This window comes from Hypanus sabinus, chromosome 7, assembly GCF_030144855.1.
Source record: "Hypanus sabinus isolate sHypSab1 chromosome 7, sHypSab1.hap1, whole genome shotgun sequence".
Taxonomy (NCBI): Eukaryota; Metazoa; Chordata; class Chondrichthyes; order Myliobatiformes; family Dasyatidae; genus Hypanus; species Hypanus sabinus.
This window is the reverse complement of record NC_082712.1, coordinates 158063663-158078511: the sequence shown is the minus strand read 5'-3', so window position 1 is coordinate 158078511 and position 14849 is coordinate 158063663. Positions and strand designations below refer to the sequence as shown.

The following is a 14849-nucleotide window of genomic DNA, read 5'->3' as shown; positions in this document are numbered from 1 at the left end:
TCAACAGGCTTTGTCAATAACTATGCTGCAACATTTTCATTTAATGCTGTTTAACCTTTGATATATTTGAATTTTCCAATGCTTTCCTTGAATTTCCAGAACCTTTCTTAATTTGTGTTCAATGGACTCTGTTGCAGGGGATGTGGCATGCAATTGGTGGAATCAAGCTGTACTTGTCTCTGCCAATCGCACAACGTTGGCTCTCCTGTTTTTACCGCATACAAGCCCAATATAGCTTGTTGGTTGTTGTATTTCACTGTTAAGAATGTCATTCCCACTGGAGTTATCTGTTCTCCAGTAAAATTTCTTAGTTGGATACCTACGGGCTTCAGTTCAGCATCTGTGAACAGACTCATTTTGTGGAATGATTGAAACAGCCAAACCAGTGTACAATTTGATTTTAATTAATTTGCTATTCACTTCAGGTGTAAGCCATATTGCTTGTCCATTGATAGTTTTCACACTATAAATCTCAAAACTACCCAGTCCTGCATCACTCTCATCATTTTCAGGTGCTTCATCAACTGCATGCAGGTTAGAGCTCTTTTCAAAACTGCAACTTGACTTTTTATCTTTTTCTCTTCCCTGTACGGTCTGTTTATTTCTGTCTGCCCAACATGCTCTTTGTGTATGTCCGACTTTGTTGTATTTTCTGCAAATTGCACTTTTAAACCTGCATTGGTCCAGTGTATGTGAGCCTCTGCCATAATTGTAACACAATTTGTTCACCCAGGCAGTTGGCTGTTTAGAGCAGGGCTTCCCAAACCTTTTTAATGCAATGGAACCCTACCATTAACTGAGGGATCTGTGCGATCCAGGTTGGGAATGCTTGGTTTAGACATTGCAATTTTGCTCATGCTTATTTTCATTCCTGACTGAAACTCAACTTTGCCTCAGTCTGCTTTTTCCATTGATACAGCAATTTCAACTGCTCTTTTAAATGTATGTTGTGCTTGTTAGGAGCCATTTTTGACTACTTTCCTGTAAGATACCACAAACTAAACTATCTCTCAGTGCTTCATTAAGCCCATCACTAAACTTCCTCATTGCCACTGTTAAGTTTTGTAGCTCCAAAATAAAAAAAAATCAAAAAGAAACATGGTGCCAGGAATCCATGTCTTAAGTTTATTCTTTATTTTAGTGAGGCACACGCTTTTTATGTGGTGGCATAATGATGTATGCCATTCACTTACTTTTATATATAACAGTAGTGTTCTCGTGCAAAGTGTTGAAACTCTGGACTAAACACCAAGTTAAACCGGAGCCGATGAAGACAGAGTCACAGAAAGACTAACTGTTCCACATTAACGTATGGTGAAAACTATTTATAAAATAATACAAAATATATACAGTATCTGTTTCCTTCTTGGCATCACATTTGCATCATAAATACTTGTAAAAGTAAAGCTACAACAAACTATAAAGTCTCATTAAAGTAAAACATACAGTCAGAATCTGCCTACACCATCAACAACTTTAAATAGATTCCAACACAAGCGTCCCAGCAATGCTTTCAATAGCACAAGAAAATAAACCTCATCAACTGTCATTTCTTTTAACAGAATCAGCGTTAACATTTTTACTTCAACATATCGACTATCATATGGACTTACAGCATTGCTTCTATGATGTTTCTTAGTGAGTAGAAATGGAGCTGCTTGCATTGATCCTGCACATGCAAGCCCCCCCCCCCCCCTTCCCAAACCTCCAAAACCGGAACTTACCCACAAGACACAGCAAAACCCGGTGTGACATCATCACATGCCACGATACATCACTGATGATGAATTTCCCTTCAACAACTGCAATGTAGTTATCAACCTTTAACTTTAACTAGAAAATAGTTACAAATGAATTATTTAAAATTAAAATGTAATAAAGCTAAATAAATGGGCAACACAATAACAAATAACCTGTTATTTAAACAAAGCATAATTAATCAAACAATATATTTACAATATTAGTCAAATATTACCTAAATATTAAATACACAACATTCTTGGATTGGAAACTCCAATGGTTGTCAGATATTGTTTGCATGCAGTTTTCCATTAATTCTATTGTATTTCTTTGTTCTATTGTAAATTCCTGCCAGAAAATGAATCTCAGAGCAGTATATGGTGACAGACATGTACTTTGATAATAAATTTACTTTGAACTATGATCATATCTCAAGAGAAAAGTAATATCTCTGCTGGTACACCAAAATCCTCGCTTCAACAAAAACAAAATTATGACCAGAATAACGGAATCTGTTTGGAAGGATCTGGTATCAGTATAACTGTAATATATATTGGCTGATAACTGTAATTTGTGTAGATTCTTCATTTCTGTCAACACCCAAGGATGTTCCCTATCTTAGGAGTCACCTCTCAATGAAAGCAAACATTATTGCTGAAATTCAGCATCACCTTCCATGTATCAGCATAGGTTTTGATTATCTGAAAGAAAAATATTAAATGATCATTTTATTAAACTATGCACCTGACCTGCCAGAGAACAAAGATGCCTGCTCACTAAAATCTTTTAAAATAACTTTAACAGTTAAAGTACTCAGAAGTTACCATCAATGCTATCTCCACAAAATTTTCCAAAATCATTGGTGGGTTAACTGAAACATCCCTAGCATCTGAGTATCGATTACATGCAGCCAGCTCTGATGGATGGGCCACACCAAACTCCCAAAACACGAACTCAACTCTGAACGCAATCACAGCAAGAGATAAGCAAAAGGGCAGAGAAAACACTTCAAATATGTTCATAAAGCCTTCTTGAAAAAAAAAGACATTCTCATTTGAATGGAAGAGTCTACAAAGAGTGATGGGTACAACCCAGAACATCGCAGGCCAAGACATCTCCACCATGAGCACATTTACACAGAGCACTGCCACATGGAAGCTGCATCCATCATCAAGGATGCCCACTGTCCAGTCCATGCTCCCTTCTTGCTAATACCATTGGGGAGGGGGTACAGAAGCCTTAGTTCCCATGCTACTAGGCTTAGGAACAACTGTTATCCTAAAACTATCAGGCTTCTGAACTAGCGTGGATAATTCCACTCACCTCAACTCTAAACTTCTACAACCTTCAGATTTATTTTAAGGACTCTTTATAACTGTAGTTTATTTATTATCTGAACAATTTTGTCTTTTGCACATTGGTAGCTTGTCAGTCTTTCCTTATGTCTGTTTTTTTTCATGAATTCTATTGTATTTCTTTACTTTCCTGTAAAAGCCAGCAAGAAAATGAATCTCAAGGTAGAACTTTACTGTGCAAAAGTTTTACGCATATTTACTGCATACAGCTAGCGTACCTAAGTCGTTTGTACAGTACTATATCTGTCAACGTGGAGTGGAGAGCAAGTTTGAAAGCCTGACAGGAGCAAAGGGTGCTGAGAATGGCAAGGGTGGAGTGCCATGGGAGAGAGGGGGGGGGGGGTGTGGGACAGGTGGCAGAGAAGGAGTGCCGGGGCAGGGGATAGCATAGGTGCAGACACACTCAGCCCTGAGACACTGGGCAATGTAATTTGATTCCAGGCAATTGGTTTATTGATCATTACAGAAGACCTCTCTGGTGTTCTCTGTTCTCTCTCCTCTGCCTTCCCCTTTTCCAAAATATGACTCCACTCTCACATATTTAGTTATCACTCACATATCACTTAAATCCAGTAGCCTGAATTGGACAATCCAAAAAAGGGGTGTGTGAAAAGAGCTATTTTTTAATCAGGATGGCAGTCGAGATTTCAAAGGCAGAGTTTTTCAGCAGGAAAGACCAATCAGCAAGAGGCATTGCATAAAAAGAGCCACCTTTAAGTCAGGTCTACATTAGGATTTAAAAATTAGAACTTCCACGGAGTTTTCTCTGAGTTGGGCAAGCTTCACCACGTCTGCCTGAAAAGAGCTGCTTCGTAATCAGGGCAGTGATCAAGATTTCAAAGACAGGGTTTCACGGCAGATTCTCTGAGTTGAGGAGCAACCAGTCGGCAAAAGGGATTCTTTAGAAAGGGCCAATAAAAGTAGCAGAGGTGCAAGTGGAACAGCCATTGTTTTGGAGTGTGCCAGTCTCCAGAGTAGCTTTGGCTCAACAGGCTTAGGTGAGATCAGGCTTAGGTGAGGTAAACATCTTTGTGTTCCTATTTGTTCATTCCTCATGTATTACTGCATTGTATAGTGAAAATGGCTCTGGGCAGTCTTTTGAATTGTGTGTGGGATGTGGGAGACCAGTCTCCCAGAAAAACACATCTGCATCAGGTGTACTGAGCTCCAGCTCCTGAAAGAACATATTAAGGAAATGGACCTGCAGCTTTTTTTCATTTGGAAGAATGAGGAAGTGATAGACAGGAGCTACAGAGAAGTAGTTACCCCTAGGCTGCAGGAGACAGGTAATTGAGTGACTGTCAGGAGAAGGAGGGGAAATGCACAGCCATTGCAGAGTACACCTGTGGCAATTCCCCTCAGTAATAAGTATATAACTTTACATTCTGTTGAGGCGATGACATACCGGGGGCAGCCACAGTGACCAAGTCTCTGGCACTGAGTTTGGTGTTGTGGCAAGGAAGAGTAGAGAGGTGAAGAAGACTGCAGTGTTGATAGAAGATTATTTAGTGGGTGGAACGGAGATGAGGTTCTGTGGGTGTGATAGAGACACCCGGATAGCATGTTGCCTCCCTGGTGGCAGGATAAGGGATGTCTCGCATCATGCCCATGGCATTCTCAAGGGCAAGGGTAAGCAGTCTGAAGTCTTGGTCCATATTGGCACCAATGACATAAGTAGACAAGGTGTTGAACTCCTGAAGAGAAGTTTTAAGGAGCTGGGTAGAAAGCCGAGAAACAGGACCTGCGGGGCAGTTATCTCTGGGTTGCTGCTTGTGCCACATGCCAGTCAGGGTAATAATAGGATGATTTGGCAGATGAATGTGTAGCTGAGGAACTGGTGCTGAGGACAGGGGTTCAGATTTATGTATCATTGAAATCTATTTTGGGGCAAGTATAACCTCTGAAAAGGGGGCAAGTTACACCTGAACCTGAGGGGTTCCAAAATTCTTGCAGACAAGTTGGCTAGAGTTGTTCGAGGACGGTTTAAACTAATTTGGCAGGGGGATGGGTACTGGAGTGATAACACTGAAGATAAGGTAGTTGGTTTACAAACAGAGGAAATGTGAAGTGAGACTCCTAGCAAGGAGAGGCTGATGATAGGGCAAAATTGCAGTCAATAGGATGAGCTGCAACGTAAAGGGCAGATAAAATTGAAAAGGGTCAATACAGGACTGCAGGTGTTATATTTGAATGTGTGCAGTATATGGAATAAGCTTGATGAACATAGCACAGCTACAGATTGGTGTGTATGATATTGTAGGCATCACTGAATCATGGTTGAAAGAAGATTATAGCTGGGAGCTTGATGTCCAAGAATACACATTTTATTGAAAGAATAGGCAGGAATGCAGAGAGGGTGGCATAGGGTTGGAAGGTGTTGAAACATTGTGAATAGACTTAAGGAATTACAAGGATAAAAAGACCCTGATGGGTTGTATAGATACCCCCTAAACAGTGGTAAGAATGTGGTCTACAAGTTGCAATGGGAGATAGAAAATGCATGTCTAAGGGCAACATTACACTAGTCATGGGGGTTTTCAATATGCAGGTACATTGGGAAAATTAAGTTGGTGTGGGATTCCAAGAGGAGGAATTTCTAGATTGTCTACAAGATGGCTTTTTAGAGCAGTTCATGGCTGCGCTCACTAGAGGATCAACTATCCTGGACTGAGTGTTGAACAATGAACTGAAACTGATTAGCGAGCTTAAGGTAAAAGAACCCCTGGGGCAAGTGATCATAATATGATCAACTTCACCCTGAAATATGAGAAAGAGAAGCTAAAGGCGGATGCACCAGTATTACAGTGGAGTGAAAGAAATTACAGAGGAATGAGAGAGGAGTTGGCCAGAATTGTTTGGGAAAGAGCACGGGAAGAATGATGGCAGGTCAAAAATGGTTGGAATTTCTGGAAGCAATTCAAAAGGCACAGGATATAGACTTCCCAAAGAGGAAGAAGTATTCTAAAGGCATGATGGCATAACCATCGCTAACAAAGGAAGCCAAAGCCAACAAAGTTAAAGAGAAGGCATATAAGAGTGCAAAAATTAGAAGGAACTTAGAGAATTGGGAAGATTTTAAATACAAACAGAAGATGAGTAAAAAAGAATCATTAAAAAGGTAAGATGGAATAAGAAAATAAGTGAGCCAATAACATTAAAGAAGATACCAAATTTTTCTTCAGAAAGCTGAGGTGTAAAGGAGAGGTGAGATTGGATATCGAACCACTGGAAAAGAATGCTGGAGAGGTAGTAATTAGGGACAAGGAAATGACAGATGAACTAATAAGTATTTTGCATCCATCTTCACTGTGGAAGACACTAGCAGCATGGTGGAAGTTCCAGGTGTCAGTAGTCATAAAGTGTGTGAAGTTATCGTTACTAGGGACAACATTCTTGGGAAACTGAAAGTTCTGAAGGTAGATAAGTCACCTGGACAGATGGTGTGCACACCAGGATTCTGAAAGAGGAGGCTGAAGAGATTGTGGAGGTATTAGTAATGGTCTTTCAAGAATCACTAGATTCTGCAATGGCTCTGGGTGACAGGAAAATTGCAAACGTCACTCCACTCTTCAAGAAAGGAGAGAGGCAGAAGAAAGGAAAGTATAGGCCATTTAGTCTGACCTTAGTGGCTGGGAAGATGTTGGAGTCGATTGTTAAGGATGTGGTTTCAGAATACTTGGAGGGACATGATAAAATATGCCATAGTCAGTATGGTATCTTCAAGGGAAAATCTTGCCCGACAAATCTGTTGGAATTCTTTAAAGAAATAACAAGCAGGATAGACAAAGGAAAATTGATGGATGGTGTTTACTTGGATTTTCAGAAGGCTTTTGACAAGGTGCCGCACATGAGGTTAACAAGGTAAGAGTCCATGACATTACAGGAAAAAAATTAACATGGATAGAGCATTGGCTGATTGACAGGAGGCAAAGAATGGGAATAAAGGGAGACTTTTCTGGTTGGCTACCGGCGACAGGTGGTGTTTCACGGGGTTGATGTTGGGAACACTTATTTTTAAGTTGTAGGTTGACAGAATTGATGGCTTTGTGGCCAAGTTTGTGGACAATACCCAGATAGATGGAGGAGCAGGTAGTGCTGTGGAAGCAGGGGCACTGTAGAAGGACTTAGACAGATTAGAAGAATGGGCAAAGAAACATAGAAACATAGAAAATAGGTGTAGGAGTAGGCCATTCAGCCCTTCAAGCCTGCACTGCCATTCAGTATGATCATGGCTGATCATCCAACTCAGAACCCTGTACCTGCTTTCTCCCCATACCTCCTGACCCCTTTAGCCATAAGGGCCATATCTAACTTCCTCTTAAATATAGCCAATGAACCAGCCTCAACTGTTTCCTGTGGCAGAGAATTCCACAGATTTACCACTCTCTGTGTGAAGAAGTTTTTCCTCATCTCGGTCCTAAAAGGCTTCCCCTTTATCCTTAAACTGTGATCCTTCGTTCTGGACTTCCCCAACATCGGAAACAATCTTCGGGCATCTAGCCTGTCCAATCCCTTTAGAATTTTATACATTTCAATAAGATCCCCCCTCAATCTTCTAAATTCCAGTGAGTATAAGCCTAGTCGATCCAGTCTTTCTTCATATGAAAGTCCTGCCATCCCAGGAATCAATCTGGTGAACCTTCTCTGTACTCCCTTTAAGGCAAGAATGTCTTTCCACAGATTAGGGGAGCAGAACTGTACACAATATTCTAGGTGCGGTCTCACCAAGGCCTTCTACAACTGCAGTAGAACCTCCCTGCTCCTGTACTCAAATCCTTTTTCTATGAATGCCAACATACCATTTGCCATTTTCACCACCTGCTGTACCTGCATGCCCACCTTCAATGACTGGTGTACAATGACACCCAGGTCTCGTTGCAAATCCCCTTTTCCTGATCGGCCACTGATCAGATAATAATCTGTTTTCCTGTTCTTGCAACCAAAGTGAATAACCTCACATTTATCCACATTAATTTGCATCTGCCATGAATTTGCCCACTCACCTAACCTATCCAAGTCACCCTGCATCCTCTTAGCATCCTCCTCACAGCTAACATCGCCGCCCAGCTTCGTGTCATCCGCAAACTTGGAGATGCTGCATTTAATTCCCTTGTCTAAATCATTAATATATATTGTAAACAACTGGGGTCCCAGCACTGAGCCTTGCAGTACCCCACTAGTCACTGCCTGCCATTCTGAAAAGTTCCCATTTACTTCCACTTTTTGCTTCCTGTCTGCCAACCAATTCTCTATCCACATCAATACCATACCCCCAATACCGTGTGCTTTAAGTTTGCACACTAATCTCCTGTGTGGGACCTTGTCAAAAGCCTTTTGAAATTCTAAATATACCACATCCACTGGCTCTCCCCCATCCACTCTACTAGTTACATCTTCAAAAAATTCTATAAAATTCGTCAGACATGATTTTCTTTTCACAAATCCATGCTGACTTTGTCCGATGATTTCACCTCTTTCCAAATTTGCTGTTATCACATCTTTGATAACCGACTCTAGCATTTTCCCCACCACCGATGTCAGACTAACCGGTCTATAATTCCCCGGTTTCTCTCTCCCTCCTTTTTTAAAAAGTGGGGTTACATTAGCCACCCTCCAATCCTTAGAAACTAATCCAGAATCTAAGGAGTTTTGAAAAATTATCACTAATACATCCACTATTTCTTGGGCTACTTCCTTAAGCACTCTGGGATGTAGACCATCTGGCCCTGGGGATTTATCTGCCTTGAATCCCTTCAATTTACCTAACACTACTTCCCTACTAACATGTATTTCCCTCAGTTCCTCCATCTCACTAGCCCCTCGGTCCCTTACTATTTCTGGAAGATTATTTATGTCCTCCTTAGTGAAGACAGAACCAAAGTAGTTATTCAATTGGTCTGCCATATCTTTGTTCCCTATGATCAATTCACCTGTTTCTGACTGTAAAGGACCTACATTTGTCTTGACCAATCTTTTTCTTTTCACGTATCTATAAAAGCTTTTACAGTCAGTTTTTATGTTCCCTGCCAGCTTTCTCTCATAATCTTTTTTTCCCTTTCCTAAATAAGCCCTTTGTCCTCCTCTGCTGGTCTCTGAATTTCTCCCAGTCCTCAGGTGTGCCACTTTTTTTTTGCTAATTTATATGTTTCTTCTTTGGACTTGATAATATCCCTGCAGGATGAACAAACCACAGGGCTGATCACATATGTAGCAGGTAGCAGGTAGAATACAGTGTTGGGATGTGTATGGTCATGCACTTTGTTAGAAGGAATAAAAGCTTAGACTATTTTCTAAACAGATAGAATATTCAAAAATCTGAGGTGCATATGGACTTGGGAGTCCTATTGCAGGATTCCCTATAGCTTAACTTGAAGGTTGAGTCAGTGGTGAGGAAGGAAAATGTAATGTTAGCATTCATTTCGAGATGACTTTAATATAAAAACAAGGATGTAATGCTGAGGCTTTACAAGGCCTCACTTGGGGTATTGTGTGCAATTTTGTGTCCCTTAACTATGAAAGGATGTGCTGACATTGGAGAAGTTTCAAAAGAGGTTACAAAAATGATTCTGGAAATGAAGAGCTTTTAAATATAACTTTATAATATAAGGAGTATTTAGTGGCTTTAGGCCTGTATAATCTCATTGAAACCCATCAAATGTAGAAAGGCCTAGATAGAGTGGATGTACGGAGGATGTTTCCTGTAGTGTGGGAGTCTAGGACCAGAGGACACAACTTCAGAATACGGAGATGTCTATTCAGAAGAAAGATGAGGAGGAATTTCTTAACCCATAGGGTAGTGAATCTGTGAAATTCACTGCCACAGGTGGCTGTGGAAGTATTTAGGACATTTAAGACATAGGTTGATAGATTTTTGATAATTCGGAGTATGAAAGATTACAGGGAGAAGACAGAAGAATGGGTTTGAGAGGGAAATGGATCAGCCATGATGAAATGGCAGAGCAGACCTGATGGGCCAAATGGCCTAATTCAGCTCCATGTCTTATGATCTTGTGGTTTTATGGTTTTATTTTTCATATGTGATCAGCAATCTGAGATATTGCTATAATCGATATTAGGAGGCCACCTATTTACCATCTATGTGAAGTGAGGCTTAGTTTAAATCATCAGAGTCACATTTGAATATAATAAAAAACAAAACTTTGAAGATGAAGCAAAATTGAAATAAAACTAGAAAATTCTGAAAATCAGACGATTTTTTGGGGTTGAGACAGTTCACCAACCTGATGAAGGGTCTGGGTAAGAAGTGTGTGTGTGTGTGTGTGTGTGTGTGTGTGTGTGTGTGTGTGTGTGTGTGTGTGTGTGTGTGTGTGTGTGTGTGTGTGTGTGTGTGTGTGTGTGTGTGTATCTGGGTTTCCGGCATCTGCAAATTCTTTTGTGTTTATAAAATTGTGAAAATGCTCAGCAGATAAGGCATCATCAATAGAGAGGGGAAAGAGAGTTAAATTGTTCAGGCTGATGACTTTTCAAAAGAGATAGCCTTTCAGGCCATCAGCCTGAAATATTTACATTGTTTCTCTCTCCGTGCATGTTCCCTAACCTGCTGAGTGTCTCCATCATTTTCTGTTTCTGTTGCAACTCGAGCTGTAATTGTTCTGCTCTTCCAAACCCCACAACTCCTCCTTCCGTCACGTTAATTTTAAAGACCTGAAAGTGAGACACCACAACGATATATTAAAGGAAAGCAGATGCACTGTAGTTCATCTGTAAGTGTGCAGTTTTACAGGTAACAAAAATTAAACAGTGTTGGCTCCCCCAAGCCGACACAGCATAGGGAATATTGTGTAACTGCAGTTCTTGCCTTAGTGCTCTGTCTCTCAGTAGGCAATGGACTAAACACCTGTAAAGGAAATGGAAAATCTCTCGGGTTTGAATTAAAAGCAAATAAAAGGAGATCGGAATTTTTCTCTCACCATTAATGAAGGAAAACTTTAAAATTTCTTAGAGATCTAGCAGATGATGACAGGTTAAATTTCACTGACTCTCAGTGAGAGTGATGAAAATATTCATTGTGCGTCACATTGTAATATTTTAATGATTATTCCATACCTTAGTATCGAATAAGGGCATACTCACAACCTTCCACATATGACTTCATAATCTAGCTGTGCTTAAAAGGTCAAAAACAGAAATATTTTATTCAGATGTCCTTCTATTGTAAAGCTGAGCACAGTTTAGAAAGAAGCTTCATAAAATGAAACATGCTATTCTATATACATAATACACATAAAAATATTACATTATTAATGGTTATTGGATCAAATACTTTGATCAAAGTTAATTGGGCTATAGATTTAACCTAACCCTCTGGGAGGGAAAACTGTAAAATCAAGTTAAAAAAAATATACCCTATCCCATATTACTCTCTAAGCTCTTCAATTATTTGGAACGTACAAAAAACTGACACCAGCCTTCATATTATCTGCGGACCAAACCAACTTGCAAATCACAATAGGCAAGATATTGGCATAAATAGACTAGGTAGACGCTCAATAGGGCAAACCAGCCACATTTTCAAATATGGTTTGTCGTTTTCACAAAGAAAGAACAAGTCGATGGTTGTTGATAAACTATTATTCCGATTTCATTTCTTGAAGGAGTTTATTTTTATTGCTTTCATAAAATCATTAACATTAGTTCAGCATTTCTGAGCTTGGTTCAAATTAGTTCGGAGCGATTTTTAGATTTAATATTTTATGATAAACACATTTCCTTCTGGTGATGCATCAAAAATGATCCATTACTAATAGTGTCACATCATACAACTTTAACATTAATCACCCTGCTGACTCCACAGTGACACTGGACTTATTTTGGTGCTTGCAGGATTAATACAAAAAAACATATTACTTGCTTACTTAACTCTGTTTTTTTTTCATCAAATGAGTTTGCAGAAACGGAACATGAAAATGGTAGCAATGTTCCCAGGGTCAAGCAGATGAAATTCACTCAGGTTACAGCAATAAATCATATCTCATATTATGCTGAAAAACCTTGTTTAAAGTTGGTTCTGCTTGCTATATCCTTGCAGGGAAAGGTTATTCAAGATATCACAAATATGCAAACTAACATATTCACTCATTATAAAAAAAATCCATGTATTTAAACAATGATGTTAAAGTAACACCCCCTTATGTACTTTCAAAGAATAAGTTACTTATGTAATTGTTACCTTTTGTTTTGGTTCCCGACCACTAAGCTCAGCTATACACAGCACAGTCTCACAGGAGAGCTGTATCCATCATCAGGGACGACAACCATCCAAGTCATGGTCTCTTCTCCCTGCTGCCATCAGGAAGGATGAATGAGAACATCAGGACCTGCACCATCAGGATCAGGAACAGCCATCAGGTTCTTGAACCAGAGGGGATAACTTCACTCAATGTTATTTCTCCCATCATTGAACTGTTCCCACAAATGATATGGACTCACCTTTAAGGACTCTTTATCACATATTCTTAATATTTATTGATTATCTGTTTATTATTTTTTCTTCCCTTTCTTTTTGTATTTGCACAGATTGTTTTATTTTTTGCACATTAGCTGTTGCCACTGCTGCATGCTGTCTTTCATCGATTCTATTGTTTTACTTGTATTTACTGTGAATGCCCACAAGAAAATGAATTTCAAGATTGTATATGATGACATATATGTACTTCGATAATAAATTTACTTTGAACTTTGAACTGTAGCTGCAGCGATTATGGTAAGTACAATTTATTTTTCAAAGACCTATCAGATCAAATTCTATCTCCATTATTCAAACTTCTTTCTAAATAATTTCAACACTAAGGTGCACCTGCTTCAATTCTCCCCAGACAGCAGCTACGAACAATATCCAGGGAGAAACGTTAAAAGGAAATCAGCCTTGAATTATTGCCATCCATAGAAATGGCAATTTATTTTTTCTCCCTATAAATAGAAAGGCATGTACAAATTTTGGTATATGCTTCAGAAGCAATAAGCTTTCAAACTTGTCAAACGGTGCATTATAAATAACTAAAAACAAGCTTTTATGTTACAATAATAATAATTAATGTTATCTCTTAGAAGGATTTCAACTGCCACCTTCAAAAAATCTGGTTATATCTTCTTCAGAAACTTTCTTTTATCATCCTTTAGAAAGTTATGGAAAGTAACAGCTTCTCATGTCCATTGTCTGCTGGATTCCCAGTGGAGTTCACATCAGAAAATCTTGTCACTTGGTGACACAGAGCTAAGGAGAGTAGGAAAACAACATGAATATCACATGAGTGTTCAAAGCTATAGAATCCACATCCACTGTTTTTCTGTGGAGTGAAGTTGACCCTGACATTCTGAAACATATAGATAGAGCCACTGTAAAAGACCAGCAGAATAAATAAATAAGGCAGACTGAACAATTCTTGACAGCGTCCTGGGAAATTAGCAGACACATGGATTATGACCATGGTGTGTCAAGGGCTCACAGCACGATAAATGACTGCAATCTCCTCTGACTGCAAATACTGTGCTTAATTTTCCAGAGTAATGTATCTCAATATGTTTCTGTGATACGGAAATGTAAGTCTTTCTCTGCTGTTACTACTCTATGTTGAGAAAAAACTGATGTTTATCCATCATTCAGGCTTAAACAAAGATACAGATAGAAACAGTGAACTATTTAAGTGCTCAGAAATATCTAAAGATGCCAGTAAATGAATAAATCTGCTCACATAGGAAAGTGTGTATGCCTTACCTCAGTTGCCAGCAAGTTTTGTATTATCAGATTCTGATATTATTCGATCTCGTCAGGAAGACAATGGATGATCAAAGTCAAATTCAGCCTCTGACGTCATTAGGGTCTGTACGGGAAGTGCTGTCTTGGCTACAGCCGGAATCAATTTCCTGCCTTTGGATATCATTCAAGATGCAAAGGGATGATCTTGACAGGCAGAGCAGTGTGAGCCTTTTTGATCAAGTCCAGCCAGTTTGTCCAGGAATCATGAAAAGCAGGTATCCAACTACCCAATGTTTTTACTTCGTACCGGCTTTTCCCCAACGCTGCAAACAAGCTAATAGCAGCCATCAAAGTTAAATGAGGCATCCTATACCAAAATCTAATTTGTTTATCTTCATTTATTAAGTTAATTATTAGATATTCATTGACATTTTGCAAGGAATATATTTCACCTATGATCAGATGGGAGTTTGTTGACTGAGTTATACTTACCTCTGGGTACTAAATCAGAGTGATCCTGGTAATTTACTAGAAAAAGTTCTCAGAGTGACCTCATTTGTGGGGAACATTTGGCATCATGGAAAATTGATAGCTCCAATGTCATTTCCTTCTTTTATTTCTTCTGCCGTATATTGTGCCCCTCGTAAAAGATAATGAGGTGCTCTGAGAAGTGAAACAGTTGCATTGCTAAGTAAAATTAATGACCAATTTAGTGTAAAGAGAACAGAAAGAATCCCATAAAGATTACTTGAATGCTTTTAAAGTTAATATTCCAAAATTAATGTAATCTGAAACTCCAGGTATGATCACACAGTAACAAGGGGGTAGTGAAATTAGTATATAATGTTTATAAACTCAGTGGCTACTTATTAGTTACACCTGTGAACCTGCTTATTAACTCAAATACCTAATAAACCAGTTATGTGACAGCAAATCAATGCATAAAAGCACATTGAAATGGTCAAGAGGTTCAGTTGTTGTTTAGACCAAACATCAGAATGGGGAAGAAAAGTCATCAAGTAATGATTATTGGTGCA

At 39.1% G+C, this 14849-nt stretch overlaps 1 long non-coding RNA gene across 1 annotated transcript; it reads right to left on the bottom strand.

Moving 5' to 3' along the window:
* Positions 1-1150: 1150 nt before the first annotated feature.
* On the bottom strand, positions 1151-12648 carry LOC132396434 (uncharacterized). The gene is made up of 3 exons (XR_009512986.1): positions 12286-12648; positions 10654-10760; positions 1151-2441 (listed from the first exon to the last, which is right to left on the bottom strand). It is a non-coding gene; the product is annotated as an uncharacterized LOC132396434 (long non-coding RNA).
* Between the last annotated feature and the right edge of the window lie 2201 nt (positions 12649-14849).